A 25,610-nucleotide genomic window follows, 5' to 3' on the forward strand; every position below is an offset into this window, starting at 1 on the left:
TTTTTTACTCGATAAGTCTATTATTCTTCATATAGTTACGTAAATATTAGTAATTCATGTTATATAAACAGCATAAACGTGACCTTGTTACTGGGAAAAAAACTTAAAATTATCAATCGCATTTTTCATTATCTTCAGTTTGTACGTACACATTTGACTTAATTGCATAATACATATTTTCTTTACGTACATATAGATTTGGAAAGCACACCATGCTGTGTTTACGAAATACTTTCTCAATGTTAACAGTTAAAAGTAAAATCATATTCATATTTGTTTTGTTCATAAACACCATAAACCTCAATTGCCAATTTTAGCAAATTCTTTAATCACCAGTTCACATTAGAATCAAGATATATTATAATCAATTTATAAAACATTTTTAAAGCTAGCGTTTGACATTAATTCTAGAAACTGTATACAGATTAGGGCTGAATCGTAACCGTTTGTTAAAATAAGAGTTTCATATCTATGATATTACCTTTAATTCTTAAAAAGATTTTCTGGATATTCCTAAAACTCTTACTCATATAAACTTTGTACATTCACTTAGGAAGGTCAATTCCTACCGAAAAAATAACAAATGCAATGCCCCAAGTGCAACATGACAAAAAAGGACTTTCTTTATTTGCAAACCTGTATACTCGTAATGGGATAGTTTTACTTTTTTGCAAATTATGTACCATGTATAAAAGCAAATGTTACGTTATCCGGTGTTACAGATAATCATGAAAAAAGAAAGTTAACTGAAGTAATTATGGTGTATGTTATTGATTCAATGCAAATCTTATAGGCCACAATAATTTACATTTTTCGGTATATGGGAACTATGTGGCTATGTTTCACGTCGCACCAACACAGTAGATTTCCTATGGCGGCTTTCCATAAATGTACTGGCAAAGGATTACCTTAGATCCCCATCATTCTTAATTTTCATACAAGAGGAAATATCCTTAGTAGAACCGTAACTTATCTGGATAGCGTCTTCACAAAAATGCCCCCTTTTGTGTATAGTTTCTGTACACATTACCTTATATTCAGCAGCTTAAAAGTCTATATTAATGTTTTGTTCAAGATAAAACAATATATATTTAAAAAAGCACATATACACATAAATTCCAAAATGATATATTACGCGATTAAATATAAAAAACAACAGTATATAGAATTAATCCGATTAAATACACACACAATACAATACATAAACTCTGTAAGATTATATCTAAAAAACTATATATAAACCCCGAGACTAAATGTAAAATAAATATGTACATTCATAAATATTTCGATAATTAAGCAGCTGTCGAATCAAATCTAGAATATACTAAACAAAAAAATCTAATAAACGTAAAATATAAACATTCGCATGGTTAGAGCCCGCAAATATACATGTTTATGACATTCACCCCAATTGTCGAGTCATTAAGGTGTTCTATGCCTTGTAGACGCCTTGTCCGTCGTGCTGCACCAGTTCTAACTATATTTGAAGATACAGGCATATAAAACAAGACTTGCTGGGCTAATATTAACTATGGTTTTAACGAATAACAGGAGAATAGAGGAGAGTATAAGGGTCAGGACAAACAAATAAGACATTGCCGACAATATATATATTTTTCCCGAAGTAAATTAAATTTTTATGAGATTTAGAAATATACTCACCAAAACTTGTTTGTTATGTTATTTATATTCACAACAATATTACATATTGTACAATAGTAATCGTTCTTATATTAACTAAATATGGTATTGAAAGACAAAATTGTATATAAGGTTGGATTAACAGTAAATTTTATACAATATATTAAGACAAATATAAGTATCACGCCTTACAGTGTTATGATGAGTTAAGGTGATGGCATAAAATACAAACTGAATCCTGAACATCCAAAATACGGCATCATTAATATAAATCTCAGTGTACTTTCTAAATAGCAGGTGTAACAGGGTCAAGTATATATTGTCCGTATTGCTAAGTGCTGTTTATTTTTGTTCTGTCCGTGTCCATGCCTGTCTCTGTATATTTAATTGTTAGTGTCCATGTCCTTTATTGTTTTTCGTATTTATTTCTTTAATCAATACACTTATAGCTCATATCTCATATCAAATAGCCGTTACCTATAATACATTAAAGTACTTTATAACCTGTTTAATCTCTTCGATTATCTTTTCTCGCTAATATTTAAATTTCCCCGCTTATCTGCACAACGCATGCGCACTTGAATTGAGAAATTTTTGGCGCAGGCCACGGTTTTGTTGTAGTGAAGAAATAGCACATACTTGTCTTTTTACAGGTAAAAAAAAACTTTTGCAGATGATGCTATTATTATTCATATATATGTTGCCATTCATCGATTTTGGTGATTTTCATATTTTGCACTTGAATTGTGAAATTTTTGGCGCAGGTCACGGTTTTGTTGAAGTGAAGAATAAATATTTTGAGTAGCGCATACTTGTCTTTTTACAGACCCCTTTACCCCAGATCCAGAACTCACAGCAGAGTCAACGATCTCTTTGTTTCGTTTGAGCTGCGACAATTGGCGCTTAACGGGGGAACCTGGGTCGAAGAGTGAATCGATTTCGATGTAGTTTTTGTGCAAATCGTTTAATATTACGTCAATGGAGTAAGACGGCTTTCCCAAGGAATGTCGGTATACATGTATCGAGAAGAATGTAAACGAATAATTTTACACTTATTTTACGCATTTTGGAGTGAAAATTATGCCTAGACTTGTTATATAAATTTTTTTTGATTGATCTAGATCGACATTTATCATTACAACACAGTGTTTGATATGTATGGATGGATTGTTCTACTTTTGTTTTCAACGGACTAAACTGTGAAAAATGAATGGATCAATTACCGGTGTTATTCAGTGATTTGTGACAATTCATATTTGATATTCAAATAATAGACTTTCGAATTTAATTAGTTCAGTTACAGTGATAAATATTGTTCATCTAGATATTAATAAGCATTTAGCTTATTGTCCTATTTTAGCTCACCAGAGCCGAAGGCTCAGGGTGAGCTATTAGTATCAAAGGGGGATGCTCCGGCGTCCGTCGTCATGCGTCAACAATCGTCTTCTTCTCTGAAACAACTAGGCAGATTTACTTCAAATTTGATCTGTAGCATCCTTGTGACAGTCACACTTGAATTTGCTCATGTCATTCAAATTGGCCCCTTTAAGGGGTCAGCAGAGCTAAAAATGGAAAAAAAACCTTTAAACATCTTCTTCTACAGAACTAATGGATGGATGATCAATAAACTTTGTCTGTAGCATTCTTGGGTAGTCTTTATCAAGTTTGCTCATATTAATTTGATTGGCCCCTTTTAGGGGTCTCTAGGGCTAAAAATAGAAAAACCTTTAATCATTTTCTTCTACAGAACTAATGGATGGATGATCACAAAACTTTGTCTGTAGCATTCTTAGGTAGTGGTTTTATCAAGTTTGCTCATATTAATTTGATTGGCCCCTTTTAGGGGCCGCAAAAGTTAAAAAAAGAAATACCTTTAAATGTCTATTTCTAGGGAACTAATTGATGGATGATCACTAAACTTTGTCTGTAGCATTCTTGGGTAGTCTTTTATCAAGTTTGCTCAAATTAATTTGATTGGCCCTTTTTAGGGGTCTCTAGGGCTAAAAATAGAAAAACATTTAGACATCTTCTTCTTCAGAACTAATAAATGGATGATCACCAAACTTTGTCTGTAGCATTCTTGGGTAGTCTTTTATCAAGTTTGCTCATATTAATTTGATTGGCCCCTTTTAGGGGCCGCAAAAGCTAAAAAAAAAGAAATACCTTTAAATGTCTATTTCTAGAGAATTAATTAATGGATGATCACCAAACTTTGTCTGTAGCATTCTTAGGTAGTGTTTTATCAAGTTTGCTCATATTAATTTGATTGGCCCCTTTGAGGGGCCGCAAAAGCTAAAAATAAAAATACATTTAAATGTATATTTGTAGAGAACTAATTGATGGATGATCACCCTTTTTAGGGGTCTCTAGGGCTAAAAAAGGAAAAACCTTTAAATATCTTTTTCTTCAGAACTAATGGATGGATGATCACCAAACTTTGTCTGTAGCATTCTTGGGTACTCTTTTATCAAGTTTGCTAATATTATTTTGATTGGCCCCTTTTAGGGGCCGCTTAAGCTAAAAATAGAAAAACCTTTAAATGTCTTTTCTACAGAACTAATGGATGGATGATCACCAAACTTTGTCTGAAGCATTGTTAGGTAGTCTTTTATCAAGTTTACTCATATTATTTTGAATTGGCCCTTTTATGTATGAGGCCGCTTAAGCTAAAAATAGAAATACCTTTAAATGTCTATTTCTACAGAACTAATGGATGGATGATCACCAAACTTTGTCTGAAGCATTGTTGGGTAGTTTTTTTTATCGAAGTTGCTCATATTAATTTAATTGGCGCCTTTAAGGGGCCACTAAAGCTAAAAATAGAAAAACCTTTAAACATCTTCTACTTCAGAACCAATTGATGGATGATCACAAAACTTTGTCTATAGCATTCTTGGATACCCGTTTATCAAATTTGCTTATATTTATTTGATTAGCCCCTTTTAGGGGCCACTAAAGCTAAAAATAGAAAAAACCTTCGAACATCATTTTCTACTTAAATAATTGAAAGATGATCACCAAACTTTGTAGCATTCTTAGGTAGTCTTTTATCAAGTTTGCTCATATTAATTTGATAAGCCCTGTTTAAGCTAAAGCTTAAATACCCCAGGTCATGGCATTTCTTCAAATTATTGTTTAAACATATTCTATGCTCAAATCTAATATTAGAATATATTGACATTCCAACACTGAAAATCAGTTGTTTCTGGTGAGCGACTCAGGGCCATCATGGCCCTCTTGTCTAAATTGTAATACATGTAGAATGTTGACATTGTTTACATTTATATTTTGTTTTGTACATGTAATTTGTAGAAACAATTTGGACCGGTCTTACTACTTCTTATTTTAATTTTCAGACTGTAGTGTTGTATGACAAGTGATCAAGATAAGACTCTTGAAGAAATGGTGTAACATGTCCTTCTGATAATCTTTCTGGTGATAAACATTCTCAGGATGTTATATTTAATAGCAACTAGAAACATATCTTTTCCTCTGGGATAGCAGATCGTGGCTGTTGAGCACAAAATTGAGCTGTCCGACCCTAAGCCATTCAAGGAACCTTATAGAATGATTCCACCTGGTATGTTTGAAGAGATAAAGGAGCATATTCAAGAAATGCTGAAAGCTGGTACTATAAGACCCTCACACAGTCCATTTTCATCAAACGTGGTTTTGGTCCGGAAGAAGGATGGTTCCCTTCGGTTTTGTATCGACGTACGTCGATTGAATAACAATATCGTGAAGGATGCCTATGCACTACCCCGCATAGAACAAACCATTGACTGTCTTGCATGTTCGAAGTTTTTCTCAAAACTTGATCTTCGCTTAGGGTACTAGCAGGGTCCTTTAAGAGAATCAGACAAACTAAAAACTGCTTTCACTGTTGGTCCTCTCGGGTTTTTCGAGTGCGAACTAATGGCTTTCGGTCTTACAAACGCTCTCACTACTTTTCAGAGATAAATGGAGCGTTGTATGGGAGAACTGCATCTTAAAGAATGTGTTATCTATTTGGATGATGTTATTATCTTTAGTGACACCGTTCAACATCATTTTGAGAGACTGGCAGCAGTTTTTCACAAATTAATACAATATGGGTTGAAACTTTAAGGTTCTAAATGCGAGTTCTTTCAGTTTGAAGTAAAGTTTTTAGGCCATGTGGTTGATGCAAATGGCGTTAGAACTGATCCAGAAAAGATAAGTGTTCAACAGAAATGGCCCGTACCTAAATAAATGAAGGAACTTCGTTCATTTCAAGGTTTCGCGTGTTATTACCGCCGTTTTGTGAAAGGCTATTTTTAGATAGTAAAACCTTTCAATGACTTACTTGTTGGTCATCCTACTAAGAAGGGTAGGTCCAGAAAGCAGACTGCTCCTTGGAAATGGGGTAGGGAACAAGACAACGCTTTTAAATCTCTCATTGAATCTTTAACTTCCACACCTATCTTGACATAAGCAGATTACTCCAAACCATTTATTTTGAATATTGACGCAAGTGGTCTTGGTCTAGGTGCTGTCTTATATCAGAAAATTGACGGTACTGAGAGATTTGTTGCCTATGCCAGTCGAGGTTTACGACCGACTGAGAGGAACTACCCAGCTCATAAGCTTAAATTTCTTTCCTTGAAATGGGCTGTGGTAGCCAAATTCCATGAATACTTGTACGGAAACAAGTTTCTTGTAGGCACTGATAAAATCCTCTCAAGTTTATTTTTTATATCGGCCAAGCTCGATCACTGGTTAGCTTCATTTTCTGCCTATCACTTTTCTATTCAGTTTCGTTCCAGAAAGCTTAATGTAGATGCCGACATTCTTTTTCGTTTACCAGGTGTTGAGGTTAGGAATAGTGTCAAAACGAGAATTCTTTATCCAGAAATTCTTAAAGCTTTTTTTCAAGCTTTTCTTGCCGAGGTGAACCCCTGCATTTGAGTGTATTTCTTTCTCTCACAATGCCCAAGCTATTCCCTCGAGTGAAAACCTTGGATCTTGTCTCAGTGATGTTGATTGGAAACTCGAGCAAGCAAAAGACAGTGTAATTTCAAGAGTTATTGGTATTCTGAAAGCTGGTCACAAACTTACAAATCGCCTTGTTGTCTTGAAACAGATCGAGTCAGACAGTATTTACGTGAATGGAGTACTCTCTTTCTCAATGATGACATTTTGTACAGGAAAGGTTATTTGTCCGGTAATCCTGTAGTACAACTGGTTGTACCCATTGTCTTTCATGATATTACATTTTCAGGATTACATGATGAGGCAGGTAACCAGGGAAGAGATCGGACCTTATCTTTGATCAAGTCCAGATTTTTCTGGCCCGGTTTAGACGCATATGTTGAAAAGCGTATACGGGAATGTGCAAGATGCATTCGACGTAAAACCCCTGTGGGTAACGCCGCATCTCTTGTCCCCGTGAAATCAACGTTTCCACTTGAGCTTGTTTGTATGGATTATCTGTCCTTGGACATGTCTGCGGGTGGCTTTGAGTATATATTGGTCATCACTGATCATTTTACCCGTTATGCTCAAGCTATCCCAACTTAGAACCAGACAGCTCATACAACGGCCAAGAATTTATTTGAGCAGTTTATTTGCCATTACAGATTCCCTAGCCGCTTACACAGTGATCAAGTCCGTAATTATGAATCCGCCGTCATCAAGGAACTGTGTAAGCTGGCCAATGTTGAGAAATCTCGGACCACTCCATACCATCCTCAAGGCAATGGCATACTATAACGCTTTAATCAGACATTATTGAACATGTTAGGTACCCTGGAAGAGATACAGAAGTCGAACTGGAAGGCACATATTACGGAATTAGTGAATGCCTATAATTCTACCAGGCATTAAAGCACGGGGCTTACACCCACTTTCTAATGTTCGGACGGCATGTACATCTTGCCATCGACGCCGTCCTCGGAATCCAGCCTGATGAACAACCCAAGTCTACTGATCATTCTAACTATGATCGTGACCTTCAAAAGCGGCTGGACTTTGCCTACAAAGTTGCCACAATCCCGACGGCATAAGAAACGGTATGATATTAGAGAACGGAGACAGAGTCTTGGTGAGGAACGTTGGTTTGAAGGGAAAGCACAAACTTGCTGATAAGTAGGGAAGAGATATGTATATTTTGGTGGAGCAACCAAATCCTGATGTGCCTGTATTCCTTGTGAAGAAGGAGCATGGAAGAGGAAATCCCAGAACTGTACATAGGAATCTCCTTTAACCCTTCTCAAAAACACAATTGAATCTAATGATTCTTTTTCTTGTACCACACAAGTGCACACTGTAGACACAACTAATATTTTTCAGCTCCCAACCTCCCCATCATTCTGTTGAGAGGAAATATTCATTCCTAAAAATCGCAAGTCCACTCTTAATCCATGTGCATTACCCTTTTCCCAGACTGTTTTGCTAGAAAAGAAAGACGCCAAGTTGGTTAAAATCAACTTATTGGGTGACGCATAGCATAGAAGTTTCATATTTTTAGTATTATCGCAAGCTTTAAGGTATTTGAAAGGGGCGGTGATGTCGAAATAACAAATTTACTTTCATTTATAAAAGTTATATTTTGGGGTTTATCTTAACATGTTATTTTTGCTTTTCTCATATAATAAAATAAATGGGTTTAAAGTTGTGTGCCTTTTTTGGAAAAAATCACAATTTAAGTGCAAACTAGAAAGAATACTGAAATAAGTCTAAAGTCATTTATGTAAGTGTTCTTAATGAGTTTTAATAAAATCAACTCTTCAAATTTTAGTACATCATTTTTGGATCATCATATTAATAACAACAACAATTCTATTCACACGAAAATCTCTGATAAAAGAGATGACTTTGACTTTTGTATAGTTAATTATCCACATTTAGATGGAGACGTACCCCATGCAACATCTTACGGGGTTTATGTTTCTCAGTTAATTAGATTCGCTAGAGCTTGTAGCAACGTAAAGGATTTCAACGAGCGGAATATTTTTATTTACCAGTAAGCTTCTAAAACAGGGCTACCGCTATCATAAATTACGGAAATATTTTACTAAATTTTACAATCGTTAACTTTGATTTAATTTCTAAATTCAATAGTGATTTAAAAACTCTTCTGCGACAAGGGATTAGTCCAGTCTGGTTTTTATGGCGATGTGATTTACAAAACTTCGTAAGATTTTGGTCATGGTAATTTTTCTGCTGTTTTTACTAAAATCATTAAACGTTTTATTAAAAGAGGTTATGACCCTACTATTTTTAAACACATACTGCATGTTTAGTGTTCAACCCTTTTTACACTTGGACACTACGCTTTCCTCTTTTTTGATTGCATCTGACGGACCAAGTGGGAGACTCATGATGGATAGTTCGTAAAAGCCCTTTGGGACTGAATTGTCTTAATGTTCGTCGTTCTGCCTTGCTTCGTCGGGCCCTTGAATGTGATTTTCTTGTTGCTCTGTCTTCCTTTAGGAACATTGAGTACTTTTGTTATGGGTCATTGGTTTACTTTTATATGTTTCTACATGATCATTTTATTGTTTTACTTATTTAACCTTTTGTAACCATGACAACTGTTAGAATTTCACTTGGCGGGGATTCATTTTATTTACACTGTCTCGTTTATAGGAACATGGTTGGGCTAAGAGCGACGTTTGGTGCACCATTAACCGGTTTAAACTCCCCAGCAGTCAATATTATGCTGCTGACCGTTCCAAGGCGGCGCCCCACTGTGTTCCTCAGATGTATGTCTATTTTGTTATTTTCCCCGAAAAATTTCGGGGGAGCATATAGTCGTCGGGTTGTCTGTCCGTCCGTCAGTCCGTCCGTCAGTCCGTCCGTACGTACGTCCCGAATTCGTTTCCGGCCCATAACCTTGTTATTTGAAGTCGGATTTTAAAACTATTTCACAGAAATGATCACCATATTTAGACGACGTGTCGCGCGCAACATTTGGGTCGCTACCTTGAAGGTCAAGGTCGCAGCATGACCGTGCAGCAAAATCGTGTCCGGTCCATAACTTCATTATCTGAAGTCGGATATTAAAAATATTTCACAGAAATGATCACCATATTGAGACGACGTGTCGCGCGCAACATTTGGGTCGCTACCTTGAAGGTCAAGGTCACAGCATGACCTTGCAGCAAAATCGTGTCCGGCCCATTACTTTGTTCTTTGAAGTCGGCTTTTTAACCTTTTTCACAGAAATGAACACCATATTCAGACGACGTGTCGCGCGCAACATTTGGTTCGCTCCCATGAAGGTCAATGTCACAGCATGACCTTGCAGCAAAATCGTGTCCGGTCCATAACTTTGTTATTTGAAGTCGGATTTTAAAAACATTTTCACAGAAATGATCACCATATTGAGACGATGTGTCGCGCGCAACATTTGGGGTGCTACCTTGAAGGTCAAGGTCACAGCATGACCTTGCAGCAAAATCGTGTCCGGTCCATAACTTCATTATTTGAAGTCTGATTTTAAAAATATTTCACAGAAATGATCACCATATTGAGACGGCGTGTCGCGCGCAACATTTGGGTCACTACCTTGAAGGTCAAGGTCAGAGCATGACCTTGCAGCAAAATTGTGTCCGGCACATAACTTCATTATTTGAAGTCGGATTTTACAACTATTTCACAGAAATGATCACCACAATGAGACATTGTGTCGCGCGAAACATTTGGGTCGCTACCTTGAAGGTCAAGGTCACGGCATGACCTTGCAGCAAAATCTTGTCCGGCCCATAAATTCGTTACTGGAAGTCGGATTTAACAACTATTTCACAGAGATGATCACCATATTGAATCGACGTGTCGCATGCAACATTTGGGTCGCTACCTTGAAGCAAAATCATGTCTTGCGCATAACTTCGTTATTTGAAGTCGGATTTTAAAACTATTTAACAAAAATGATCACCATATTGAGACAATGTGTTGTGCACAATATTTGGGTTGTTTTTACACTTTTAACTTTGTCTGTGACATAACTCTGACACAACAAGAGGTATACCTTCCTGTGTCCAAAACCTATTCGGGGAGCATCACCCGGTTCAACCGGCTCTTGTTTCATACTGTTTTGGTGACACGTTTGCTTGTGTCCCTTGTTATTTTCTCGTCTACGGTAAGTATCTTCCCCATTGCCTCTAGTTTTTATTTCTTTGATTACCCCCCCTTTCTTCCGGTCTCCTGTCCCCTTCCCCTTTGTGGGCCTATTATTATTTTCTTTGAATTCCTAATCAGTTACAAATTATTTATCATTTAATGATTAACCTGTCCGTGCTCTGTCTTTGCCCTGTCCTGTTTTTGTTTTGGGTCCGCCTGGGCTCCTTGCCATTGGTTCTTGTTGCTGAGTCATATGGGGGTTGCGTTCATTCAACGCCGCCTTTCCTTGTTGATCTTGTTTATCATATTTTATTGTATATTGACATTTTATGTGAGCATATAGGCCTGATACTCATGTATATTTTGTCCTGTCTCTGTGACTTGGGGCAGGCCACGGTTTTGTTGTAGTGAAGAATAAATATTTTGAGTAGTGCATACTTGTCTTTTTACAGACCCCTCAATCCCAGGTCCAGAACTCACAGCAGAGTCAACGACCCCTTTGTTTCGTATGAACTGCGACACAGGTAAACTTACATAACAGGAACAACTATTACAAGCATCGAATTTGTTTTTAATTGTAAATATTAAAAATCTACGTAATAACAATTTGTCGATTAACATTTATAACACACACGCACATAAGCACGCATTCAAACACACGCACACACCCACACACACACACACATATATATACTGTTTTAATGTTTGCATTTCCTCAACCAGCGTCTTCTGTAGATCGTCGCATGTACTAGTATCTAACATTTGACTATTTATCCGATGGTTCATAATACGGAGGGAATGTTCTAAAACAAGAAATCAATTTTGCTGTTAATGCTTATAAAATGATGGCAAAAGATACTAAAATACTATACATAATCTAAAATACTTTACCTCAAATTTTAGATAATAAACACTTTAGATATGTATTTAACATCACAAATATCTAGAAGTATCTAACGGAACTAAAAAATACGTATTCTTGTATAAATAAATAAATAAATAAATAAACAGAGTGATATTCTGTCCTGTTAAATGTCAACTGTCTGTTAAATACGATAAAAGAATCGAGAAACGTCTAACCCTTATCATATATAAGTATTCAGTCGAATTGGACGTGTTCATTTTTTATGTTACTCATTAATAGTGTTGTATTTATTTAGCTATATTTTTAAGATTACCAAAGATGCACAACTTCCAAGATAATCAATATTCCTGTTAAATGTCACGATTTTTCACTCTTTTCAAGCAATTTTAGAAGTATACTTGATACAACATTTTGGAACGAATTTTGCAAAGGCAATAATTCTACAAATACTTAATAATTCCAGAAGAAAAAAGAAAACAGGTGTACTACATATTCCGACCAACATTACTCTAGGGGGTAAATGTTAACACAGTTTTCGAAAATCACTTTAAAGCTTATATGTATGTGAATACATACGTCTTACAAGTTATTCATCAAGATATATTTTTGTTGTACCAGCGTACGCTACTTTACTATAAGTGGGTATAAAACGTCAGTTTCGTCCTTCTGGCGAGAGTCACAAATTAATAATTGATATAAGACAGACATCAATATATCCGTTCCTATTGTATTAAGATTCCACGTAAATCATTATAACACGGTAAAAAAACCTGATGTAATACGATAGCTTAAATGTAAACATATATTATAACTTACCCCAGCGGGTATCTGAAAAAATTTAAGGATGTATTAACAGATCGAAACGAATCTAATACGTTTGAATACTTGTTGTATTTTGTGATATTGTAGAATTATAACCAAATTATGACATAATTGTGAGTAGACTGTGAGATTATATTAATCTGATCATTTGACAGTGAAATATATAATATTTGTTTTCACAGTCGCCAGATTATATCTGAATAGACATGAAAAGCAAATATTGTACATAAATTAATTTTTATACAAAATACGATAATTTGTAAATAATAAATAAAATATTGCCATAGGTAATAAAAACAATAGACTATATATTATATGAAATTATATGAAGAACAAATGATATCAACCAAAATACTTTTATTTTGTACATGATAATTGCAGACTGAAAATCGTTTAAGAAATAGTACTACCTAAAACACTCAAAAACTTCTGAAACAACTGTTGGAAAACATAAACTTAAAACTTGAAAGAAAGGCGGGGCAATATACGCCAGAATATGAACAAAAATAGTGTTTCAATAGAGGGAGAGACCCAGTCAAGAAAGTTGTCTAAAAACATTTTGTCTAAATTTTCCTTTTGATATTTAATGACGGGTTGGAGCATAATTGACCAGAAGTGTCTGATAAAAATTTTTTTATAGAGATCTTGGAATAGATGTTACCACGAAGAGATACGATATGTTTTTATATACATTAGTCTACATATAGTAAGTGACTTCCTGGACGGGACCAATTTTTAACATTAACATTTTAACATTAAATTATATAATTTATATATCATAATTTCAAGAAAGTACCCGGGGCTTGCTTAATTTGACCAAGGAAGGGCATGATTATTGTTAGTTATGTTGCGGTCCACAGAGCGATAAAACGTATCAAAAATTTAAGTTCTTGCAATGTGTCTCAAATGTGCATAACAATATAAACTTAACATGTTTTCGGGCGTATAAAATAGTTAGTTTAGCGAGATAAAAATGTTACAAAAAACATATTTCCACGCACTTTTTTCTTATAAAGAATAGTTAAATCAGCATATTTTTCACATTAGTGTTTAGTAGCCGCTTCATCCTGTGACTCAAACTTAAAAAAAATATTCCTGTTGAAGACAGATAAAAAAGGACAGAAAAACATAATCTTTTAAAATGTTCTAAACAACAAATTTAAGAATGTTGCAGGCTCGATTTAGTTGAATCTGAATCTGTTTAATAACATAAGATTGGCTGTATGTTCCCTGGACGGATAAGGCAAAGAAAAATATTTATCCCACGCCCTTTAGCACCGGTGTAAGGTAAATATAAAACTGATGAAAATCTCAATTTAGGAACATTCGCAGATGTGTTTATACAGCGGTTATCATGAAACGTTCTATGTGACTCTTTCGTTTTTACATTCTGTAAAGAGTGGCGTATGATCATCAAGTTTTGGTTTTATTTGTTAGTACGGATAAATAGAATGAACATTCTAAAACAAGATTGATACACTAGTTGATATATTCCGAAACTATTTTTGTCCTTGATGTTATGGAATTTCTCATTTAGCTGCAATTTCTTTCTACTTAGCTCACTTTCAGAACATGCAAGTGTAACTGTCTGCGCCGGATATACAATTCAAAGGATCTAGGTAAGTAATTTTGATGCTTACTATATTTCACGTGTCTGTTTGTTTTACTTCTTAGCAATATTATCTTCACCTGTATATTCAGTATGTTATAAAAAGTATTTCTTGAAATCTTGTTCCACAGCTAAAAGAGGGTGAGATTTTGACCCCTACAAATGTAGCGCTCAACCAAATACCTTGTCTGTGAAGAACTTTTTAAATTCCATACAATTAATATGTTTATAGGGAACAAAACGGCTATGATGATCCTTTTTCGCTAATTGAAATATTATACTTTAAATGAGAGCACAAATGATCGTGTTGCTGAAAATGCACATAAGAAAATAGCACGTTTTAAATTTCTTGCTTCAGTAATAACCTGTTCAATGTTTTTCTAGAATTTTAGTGTTGTTCCAGAACTAATATAAATGGTATTACTTGATATGGATGCACATATAGTTTTAAAAAGCATGAGCATAGTTAAACTCTACTTTTCTTGTAAGCATTGCTCAAATGAAACGTCTATTCTAGGGTCCTTGTTTTGAAAGCTGTAAAAAGTATACTCACAAAAGGTCTATTTCTTACTTTGAAACAGATCATATATATTAATCTTATGTTATATTGAAAAACAAATCATCTATATGGTTGTATTGACACTGGTTTTTCTTTTCTATAGGAAATTGGCAAAGTAAAATTCATGCCTATATTATATATCAACGACATAATAATTGCTTGTCTGTGATGATGATGATGGTGATAATGATGATGATTATGAAAACGCTATGAAAGGGTCAAATATACAAGAATTACAATTATCACTTTATTTTTCAGAAATATCATCCCAGGATCCGGTAAGAGAAAATGTATGATATTTGTTTGATTCTAGCTTGTGAACATACAACCACTGAAAGACAATCATGAATTATTCATAAGTATAGGATAAGTTAAGATAAGGTAGGATTTCTGTATCCCATTTTTGACAGCCTTTTTACATGCATTTCATTTCTAACAAAATAGTTTGATGAATATACAGGTTTACACAATGATTTGCCTTTTTACTAAATACTATAACAATTTATTTACAAAACCAAGGACGGTGCAAATTATACATTGGACCTATAATATTTTCTAGCTACAGCATTACATAATCATGTACAAGAATTATAAAATAAATATAATTCTACATCATTTCAGACATTCTAACATGTATGATAATGTCAGATCGAAAAGTTAGTAAAAATATGTAACAAATGCATGTGTTATAAAGAAAATATAATTCGATATTCTACATTTTAAATGCAAACGTAATTATAATTAATTGTATTCTATTCATTTTACACATATCAAACGAACAAATTAAACAATCAATATATTCATTATTAATCCACAAAACATATTCTTGCATAAGGTTTTTCAAAATGTATACTTACTGCTCTTCCAATTTACGTAGTCTGAAAAAATATAATTAAATTTATTATAGTTATTGTCATCAGACTTTGTGGTTAAGGATATAATGTTCACAGACAATATCAATGTATATTAAGATATCAATAATCGGTTACACACATTTAATTATTGCTTGAATTAACGTGCCTTAAAAATATTTCTTTCTTTTTCATTATATAATTATGTTTCCAAAAAGGACTTTCGTGTTACATATTTCTTTTTGCTTTGTACATCAAATTATAGCCAATATTATTCTTTTATAAATGTTTGATGATTTGCTTTAAAGTAATATAATGCTGTCGAAAGTTTTCTTTTTCATCTAAATACTGTAAAATTGAGCATTTCATATAACAGACGTTTATAAAAAAAACTATAGCCAAGATTTTACATTTTACAAATATGCTTGATGTACATATATACGCATAATGTCTTGCTCTTTCAATTACAATATCAAGTTGCTTTTATAAAAAGAAAGAGTGCAAAGTATATATTAGCTAAGTATATATTGGCTCTTCAGTTGTTACTCATTTCAGCAATAATATCATATGATCATGAACGGGAAAAATAAAATACAATCAGTCTAAATCATTTAAGAAATTCAGGTATGTAGGGTGACATTTGATCGCATAGTTTTATGTGGACCATTATATAAAACATTCAGCAATTATTCTCTTTACAACATCATATCTAACAATAAATTATAAAAAATAAATTACACTGTAAAATGCATCTCAAAGACGGATGTAAATTCTGATTATAATACATTCCACTTATTTTACACACATAAAACGAACCAATGAAACCATTTATATATATATATCAATAATTAATCCGTAAAATATATTCTTGCATACAGTTTAAAGTTTTTTTAAAAATAAATGTAATATATGTATACTTACCCTTCTTCTACTTGATGTCGTCTGAAACATTAAAAATATTTATAATCAATGACAAAAGACTAAGTGGTTAAGGAGATAATATTCACGTAAGAATGACGTAGGGAAGGGCATTCCAACAGTCAATCAATGAAGTATCTTAAGCTATCTATAGTCCAATACATTTTTTTTGTATTGCACGAATTAGCGTGTCTTAAAAAACTGTTACTAGTATATCTTGAATTATACTATGTATTATTATATCAATTATATTCGTACACGTTTGAAATATATCGAAGATAATAAACATTATTAAATACATAAGAAACTGAACAATGTACGGGATCTGCGGGAAGTGTTCTTTCTTTTTCTTGTTATTTTTTTTTTCAAAATGGACATTCGCGTTTCAATTTTTGTAGAAAAAAGCAATAGCTGATTGCTTTTCTTCCTAACTGTTTTTTTTGTTTTGCATTCAAGATTTTTATGCTACCAAAAAGATCCTTTGTTTTCTTCATAAAACTGTCAAAGTATGCATATTATATGACATCATTTTTACAACAAAATATATTTCCTTTTTTACAAAATATTTAGATGGACTTAATCGCTTTTTTTAAATTCTTCTCAATCATTTCATATATTCCTACATGTATGATAATGCGAAAGAAAAGTTCGTAAAGATAAATTAAAGTGTATACAATTGCTCTTCATATGTTAACTCATCTAACAACAACAAATGCATATGTTATCAAAAATATTGCTCTGTAAACTACATCTCAAATGCGAATGTATATTCTTACTTATATAATAGCATAAAATATGCTATTTTTCCCTATTTTGCCCATGTTATAACGGGACCAAAACCATGTGTTAACATAGTCACGCGCTCATGTTATAGCCCGGTTTCACCTATGCGCAATACATACAGGGCCCAGTAAACAAACAAAAACATAACGATTTTGCCTGTTGCCAAAGAGTAATGCGCTCTTGTTAAATTGAAATTATTGATACGAGGGCCACAATCGCATTACAGCGAGCAGCATTCAAGTAACTATGCCGGAAATACGGCGTGTTGACATCGCTGCTAATCTTGGTCGTCGCCCTTTCTAAGAAACGGACAGTTGTCAATGTAAACAAATACCTGTCATTCAGTTAACCCCCCCCCCCCTGTTAACTTACAAAACAAGACAACAAAATGAATATGAGACAATGTTGTTTTATTGATGTTTATATTGATAAATGCTCTTTATATTTTTTTGAGAGAATAATGTTTAGTGCCTGATTTTTTATATAAACTTGCGTGCTTGAAAAAAAAAAACGATTCTGATGTCACTTATCTTTTATCTACCGTCAATCTGAAATCATTCTAAGAATTTCTGAGGGTCTTGTTTTGTCTTGTGTAGAGGGTAGAGTAATGTAAAAAAATTCTTGAGACAATGAATCTCCAATGTCAAGCTTTGTTTGATCAATTAAAATTCTAAAAAAAATCGGTTTTGACAATTTCCAAAGTTGTTGGCCTTGGAAAAATATAACGCATACGTAAAACATGTAGAATTTGATAAATACCATCCAAGCACAAGAATTTCATGTAATTGTGTTTTGTATTAAATATACATCATGAATCTGTTTTAAAATTTTATGATATAATAGCGTCAACGCAAGTTTATTTCGTGTTATAAAGTCTGCAGAGTCCCTCAGAACTATTGGAGCCCTCGCCCTCCCGGGCTTCCTAGGGACTCTGCAGTCGTTATCACACGGAACAACGTACTTTAACACTATAATTATCTATATTAATTTTACACATATAAATTTAAGGTATGACCATCCTAACGGGCACAATAAGTAACTGAAAAATTGACAAAACAGGTCTGATATATATCTTAAAGGACACCTGTATACATGTATGCAAAATTTAAACAAATTTTACTGTAAGGAAATCAGGTTATGGCCACTTTTCTGAAGTATGGCCCTTCTACAATATCACCCTAATGTAAAATGTGTTCCCATTAATCTTTGGTAAGGAGCAAAACGTAACATTCAGCTAACAGTCCACATCTGCAAAATGTTTATTTCTGAGATATGTATAAAAATGTTATCCTTCCTTCAACAAGATTTAACAAGTGTTTGACAAATTTGACCCATAAAATGTTTGCCTGTTTTCAAAGTATTCCTTTTTTTTCGAAGATATACTTGATGATCTTGTCAAATTTTAAATAATTTTACTGTATAGTTTTGATATGCACTTCGAAAATATCAGGTACCATATTTGTTTAAGATTAAGCATTAATTAGCCAACAAATGCCTATATTAATTAAATAATTTAAATTAAACACTTTTTCCTCCCAAAAGGAATATGAGAGATGTATCAATAATGTTGAAAGATGAAAAAAGAAAGAAAAAATGTTGATCCGACTTGGGGTTTGAATCCATGGCCCTAAGTTTGCAGTACTGTCTATCTTAATACTTTTTTAAGTGGAGGTAATGCATTAGGATGGTCATAACTCAACAAATAAATTTGGCATTCTTGCATATCAACACTAAAAGCAGAGTTTTTTCTAACAAACTTTTTTAAACGTACCATTATAATTATGATAGTACTTTTGATTTTACCATGTAAATGTCTGTTGAAATCGTTATAATATTTGTTTTCAAAAATGACTTTCAATTTCAATGTTTTCTTGTGTGGGTGTATCTAAAATAAAAACAAGTTTCTCCTAATTGTTTTATGATTTGTTTTAAGATATTAATGATATGTTTTCCTTTTCATTAACATTCTGTCAAATTAAGCATTTTAAATGACATTTTTACCCGAAAACTATAGCCAAGATTTCCTTTCCAACAAAAATGATTTGATGTACACATACACATATAATATTTTGCTTTTCTAATTAAAATATTTTTTTACATAAAAAAGAAAGAATATATATATATGTTGCATTCTTTCTTTTATATATATATATATATATATATATATATATATGCACCTTATTTGTCACCCATTTCAGCAATAATATAATATGATCATGAACGTGATATATAAAATACAAATCTGTCAAAATTATTTCAGAAATACAAGCATGCAGGATGATATGTTATCACGTATTAGTTAACGATGAATAACAATATATAAAATTTTAGCAAATAGTCTCTTAACGACAATACATACAACTATAACATATGGATATTTTATAAATAATTTAATTCTGTAAAATGCATCTCAAAGAAGAGCATACTTCTCATAATACATTCCATTAATTTTATTTTATACACATAAATCGAACTAATGAAACCATCAATCTATCCACCATAAATCCGTAATAATAATATCTGTCATATGTTGCGGTTCGGACCGGAATATCCGTCCCGAGGGGACACGCCCATTGGGCGGTAACGAGGCTTGCCGAGTTACCGCCCATGGGCGGGTTCCCGAGGGACGGATATTCCGATCCGAACCGCAAACATATGTTAGATATTTTTTCTTGCATATTCTGCCATATTATTTCATATTAAAAATGGTTTACCTCAATATGATATATGTTCATGGAAATCAAAGTCATTTCATCCATAACTATTTTCTTACAATAGCGTATGAACTTACAAGTTAAATAACAACGGCGAAATGACGTCATCCTTAGCACATTTTCCCTTCTAAAACCACGTCATTTTAACGCGGTTTATCCATAAAGTGCGCTAAAATGACGTTGTTGTTTGGCACGCGACTCATCTGGCACCCCCCATGCCAGATGAAATTTCCGGCATGGGTAAAACTCACGGAAACGCCAGTCTGCTATGCAAGAAAACATATTCTTGCATATTTTTTTTTAAGTGTTTAAAATTGTTTTGTTATATATGTATACTTACTCTTCTTCCATTTGACGTTGTCTGAAACATGAAAGTAAATAGATTAAATGACATATAACTTAGTGGAGTTGTTATAGAGATAATATTCACTGAAGAATGACGTAGGGAAGGACATTCCAACAATAAATCAATGAATTATTTTTAAGCTATCAATTATCCAATACATTTTTGTTGTATTGCGCGAATTAACATGTTATAAAAACTTTTCCTAATAAGTTTAATTATGTCATGTATTATCAATTCAAATATATTCGTATAAGTTTAAAAATATCGAAAATAATAAATATGATTAAAGACATTAGAAAAACAACAATTTACAGAATCTGTAGGAATTGTTTTTTCTTTTTCATGATTTTTTAAAAAATGGACTTTTGTGTGGCATTTGTTTAGAAAAAAGCTATAGCCAATTTTCTTTTCTTCCTACTTGTATGACGCTTTGCATTCAAGATCTTTATGCTATTGAAAGTTTCCTTTTTCCTTCATAATACAGTTAAAATATGCATTTATATGCGTATCTATTTGATATAATGATATATAAAATGATTAAATCTATTTAGAAAAAGGTTTAAATCAAGTTAATTCATGCAATTCATAAAGATGTGTATTATGACAAACATAAAAATATTTCATTGATTTATTGTTGGTACGTCCTTCCATGCGCCACATTTTATTCTTAATCACGTAGTCTTAATTCATTAATTGTTCTGCAATTGTTCTCAAGATGAGTATCTTAGATAACAAATGCATAATATGTTATTAAAAACTACATCTTAAAGGTTTGTTTGTCATTAAAGTAGAAATAATAGGCTTACTTTAATACTTCTTCTTTATCCTTTAGTCTGAAAAGCATAATTATAATTATAGGTGAATTAATCAAATGACAGGGAAATATTATGTTATTGTATCTCGTTAGCAATCATGTCTTTTTATGATAAGAATAATTATAGTAGCGGCATTTAGCGGAATTTAGCAAAAATTAATTTCAAATGACGGGTATCGATCATGTAATGAATTAATTATTCTAAAAATATTGAATTTAAAAACCACCATTTAAGCATATAGTTCAATCAAATTGGGCAATCTGGATCTTCATATTGGACAGCAACGAGTTACTCATTTAAGAACATTATCCTTAAACATGTATTAACTTAACTTAAATTGTTAAACCTTTTCTTTTTAGTAAGAGACACATATTGTCAACTCTTTGAATAATTTAGGATGAATACGCTATCAAAATATTCAAAATATTTGATTTTCAAGTCAGTCCAATGTTATTGTATGGCGGTGAAATATGGGAACAGGTAATATACTGAAGATATGCACAATAATGCTTCAAATGTTTTCTTTATGTGCCAATATCTTCGTAATTTTTGTCGTTATGCTATGAATATATTGATTAACAAACGTATTGTCCAATTTCGGCTCATTATATTATTATGCACTTATATCAGTAAATAAAAAAGGCATATTATTGTAAAAAAGCTCTATGATTTCACTTCCTTCTGTACATAGATTAAGATTACGATGGCTAACGAGTGTGCCAAATCTCAAAGCCATATGTCAAGGGATTATCTGAGGTAGTACGTAAATTTTAAAGTAAATTGTAAAATATGATAAACCATATTAACAAAGAAATGCGGCGTTCAATGAAAGCACCCCAACACGATACAGCATTAAGGACTAGTGGCAAGGGGCCCAGGAAGACCCAAAACACAAAACTGGACAGGGCACAAGGCAGAGACCAGACAGTATAATCACTATAATAATACGTTAAAGAAAATAGTAGTAACTGACAAGGTAATCAACGGCAATTGATTGATTTATAAGCCAACAACGTTTAAGGTAAAGAGGAAGGAAACTTAATGTACGGGGAAGTGGAGGGGCTAAATCTAAAAAAAGTAAAACTAGGGGCAAAAAGTAAGATACTAACAATGGATGGTAAAATCAACAAGAAGGGGCACAAAAAAGGTCACCACTATGAAACCACAAAGACAAATCTGAATAACACAGAGGGCGCCACCTTGGAACGGTCAGCAGCATTAGTACTGATTTGGAGTATAAACTTCACTTTTACCCCCACCATGTTCCTGTTAACGAGACAGTGCAAATAAAATGAATCATCGCCACGTTGAATTCTAACAGTTGTTATGGTCACAAAAGGTGAATAAAGTAAAACAAACAGAAATGATCATACAAAAACATATAAAAGAAAACGCAATGACAAAGAAAGACATAACAACAAGAAAATTAACCAAGAAAATGGGCCCGGCGAAGCAAGACAGAAGACGAACATTCAAGACAATTCAGTCCCAAAGGGCTTTAAAAACTGTCCATCATAGAGTCTCCCACTTGGTCCGTCAGATGTAATCTAAAGAAGAAATCCGCTCGTTAAAGTTCTTTACGTTGCTACAATCTCTAGCGAATCTAATTAACTGAGATACATATACCCCGTAAGATGATGCATGCGGTACGTCTCCATCTAAATGTGGATAATTTACTATAGAAAATTATATATAAGTCATATATTCTATCATAGATTTTCGTGTAAATAGAATTGTTGCTGATAATAATATGAAGATCGAAAAACGATGTACTAAAATTTCAAGAATTTACGTTTTTGAGTTGTAGCTCATAAGGATAAATATAAAACACAATTTGATCCAAAACATATCTAAATTAACAATGTCATCAAGTTATCGGTATCTTAAAGTGTTATTTAATGCTAATATAACATGTTGTTGTGTATTTTCAGAGATACTCAAAATAAAGTCTCTTTCATAGAAATATAAAAACAAATCGGCGACCAGAGGTGCACAATTAGTACGCTTAGGAATTCCTGTGGTTTCTTTGAATTCTGTAAACCTGTCATTAATAGTGTCTAAAAGAAAAGAGAGTGCTGTACAATCTCCGTCACAGGCCAAAATAGTGTTATGTTTTACAAAGCAGTTTGTAATGAAAGATTTTTGAGAGTTTCATGCAAGTAAGGTAATGTCTTTTCCGTGCAAAGGTTTTCTGAATAAGGGAAATTAGTTTATCATTAATTAAATGGTGTGGCAGTTTAAAAGGTAGAAAAGTCGTATGTACTGACAGTTGAAGATTGATTCATAATTTTTCATTTATCCAAAGTTTCACCAGAATTCTTTATTTTTAAATTGATGTTCGCCGGTGTTTTCGGAGAATTTATCGCAATATCTAATTGCATGTGTTTAATGACAGTCAAACAAGACAATAAAACAGAAAGTTTACCTGTTGTGCTAGAGGTAGAATGAGCAATGAATCTGGGCTAGTAACTATTTTATGTAATTGTGGAATCCAATACATAATAATAGGTTTTAGTTATTTTTCATCGATTCGGATTTTTTTTAGACTGGAAATATTAGTAATATGATTGTTAAAAAATGTCTTTTTCAGAAGCAGTAGTTTTAGAATACGTATCAGAACTATTAAGTTCCTTATACAAAACGTTAATGAAATGGATACGTCATACAATAATAATATTATTAGCCATCTTGTCTGCAATTTTTTAGTGAAAAGCTAGATTATCCTTTTCCAGAAGTTTTTAAGTCTCGGTTTAGGTTGCAGAACATGTTCATTTCCACATAAAAATAATACTTGAATCAATAATTTTGAACATCTTACATTTCCATGTAACTAGAGCATTACTATCGACATTTTCACTGCGACACCACTTGATTGAAAAATCCTCAATAAATTCGGCCATCTGACTACGTCAAGCATAAAAATCAATTTCTAAAGGGATTTTTTTATTAAGATCATTTCCATTTTAATTTACGAATTTTGTTGCCTGCAATAATATCAAAATTACCAGTGATAATAAGGCTAAAATCTGAGTTACAGAATTAAGAAGTACAGCAGTCTCAAGAAGTTGATCAGATTGAATATCTACGTCAGAGACCACTATGTTTTAATTAAATATGATTTTTCTAACAGGTTTCCTGGAAATGAATCACTGACACGTTTATCATGAAAGGTAAATCGATGAAATCAATACCTTTATTTAGGATTGTAACTTGAAAGAAATGCCTCTTGTGTTCAGAAGTGTTGTCGATATGAGGTCTTAAGACGTGCCGAGCATTTGAATAAGATATGCTACTGTATATATTAGATCTGTTTGTATAACTATATTATCTGCCTCCGCGTCTATGATTGTCAGAGGATAGTGAAAGGAAAGTTAGACGTGATAAAATTGCACGTTTACCAGATTTTTCAAAGATATTATTTAAGTCGGTGACAGATAGGGTCATTTTGGATTTACGTTTGATGTTGCCATTTCTAGGTACTCCGTGAGATTGGGATTTACGTTAACGAATATTCAGAACAGAAAGTATACCAATCTCAACATCTTAAGAGATGCAACCTTGTTGAAAAAAATGTTGTCTTTTAGACCAAGTGGGAAGGAGTTTGATCCCTTTTAATTGTGCTGTCTAACTTTTACTTAAGAACTAGCCGAAGCATCGTTGTCATACATTATTTGCTCCACTTGCTGAATTGAAACATTCTTAAATGAATGACCATCTTAACGGAAATGGTGATATAAAAAAGTAAATTATGTGCGATTTCTCATTTTATAAAAATGTTCACGGGATGGAAAGTTCAGAGACCGTCCTGTCTGACCAACATTCTGAATGCCACACCCAGGGCTGTTTCAAGTTAAAACATAAACAAAATGAGTTGCCTTTCAGTCAATATCTGTAATAGATGTATATTAAATAGTCTCCCATTGACATAAGAGGTTAATGTGAACCTGTGCGAAAAAAGTTACGACATTTGCACCTTTTAGAAGTATACTTATTTATTGTCGAAAAGGGGCTTAATTTTGTCAGATTTTTGATAGAGTGATCCCCCCCCCTGTGTACAGGTTTGGGGTATGATGATGAACAAGTGTTTGAGGTTTAAAGCCTTAACGTCAATTCTAAGTCGAAAAAAGAGGAAGTTACTTCTTTAGTAATTTTTAAATAAGTATGTATATGACTGTTTATTGTAAAACGTATTTGTTATTTTTAAGAATTATCAAATTAACTTACTCTTTCCTCAATTCATCGAGTCTGAAACAAATATACTATAAATTATAAACATTTCTTACTTGTTCAACATAGTATGATACTAAATGGTAATAAATGTAAAGACTACATCGGCAATATGGTATATTAACGTTTTTAGATATACATGGAAACTTTATAAGTAAACGTTATAATAAAGTTTTATTCCATTACCTTTTCAACAAAACATATATACAATATCTAAGAAATATGAACATCTTACAGAAAGCAATTAGGTATGACCACCTTACGAGCAATATAAGTAAATGATAAATTGACAACATAGGTCAAATATATACCTTAAAGGACACATGTATGCAATATTTAAACAAACTTTACCGTATTGAAATTAAGGTATGGCCAC

The 25,610-nt window shown here is 32.9% G+C and overlaps 1 long non-coding RNA gene across 1 annotated transcript; it reads right to left on the reverse strand.

Annotated features, from left to right (window-relative positions):
* Window positions 1–15,433: 15,433 nt before the first annotated feature.
* Window positions 15,434–25,473, reverse strand: LOC132726235 (uncharacterized). Its single transcript, XR_009625168.1, has 5 exons — window positions 25,232–25,473; window positions 20,999–21,025; window positions 20,187–20,207; window positions 16,353–16,373; window positions 15,434–15,458 (listed from the first exon to the last, which is right to left on the reverse strand). It is a non-coding gene; the product is annotated as an uncharacterized LOC132726235 (long non-coding RNA).
* Window positions 25,474–25,610: the final 137 nt, after the last annotated feature.

Source organism: Ruditapes philippinarum, unplaced genomic scaffold (genome assembly GCF_026571515.1).
Source record: "Ruditapes philippinarum isolate M1 unplaced genomic scaffold, ASM2657151v2 ctg4314_1_1_1_1, whole genome shotgun sequence".
Lineage (NCBI taxonomy): Eukaryota > Metazoa > Mollusca > Bivalvia > Venerida > Veneridae > Ruditapes > Ruditapes philippinarum.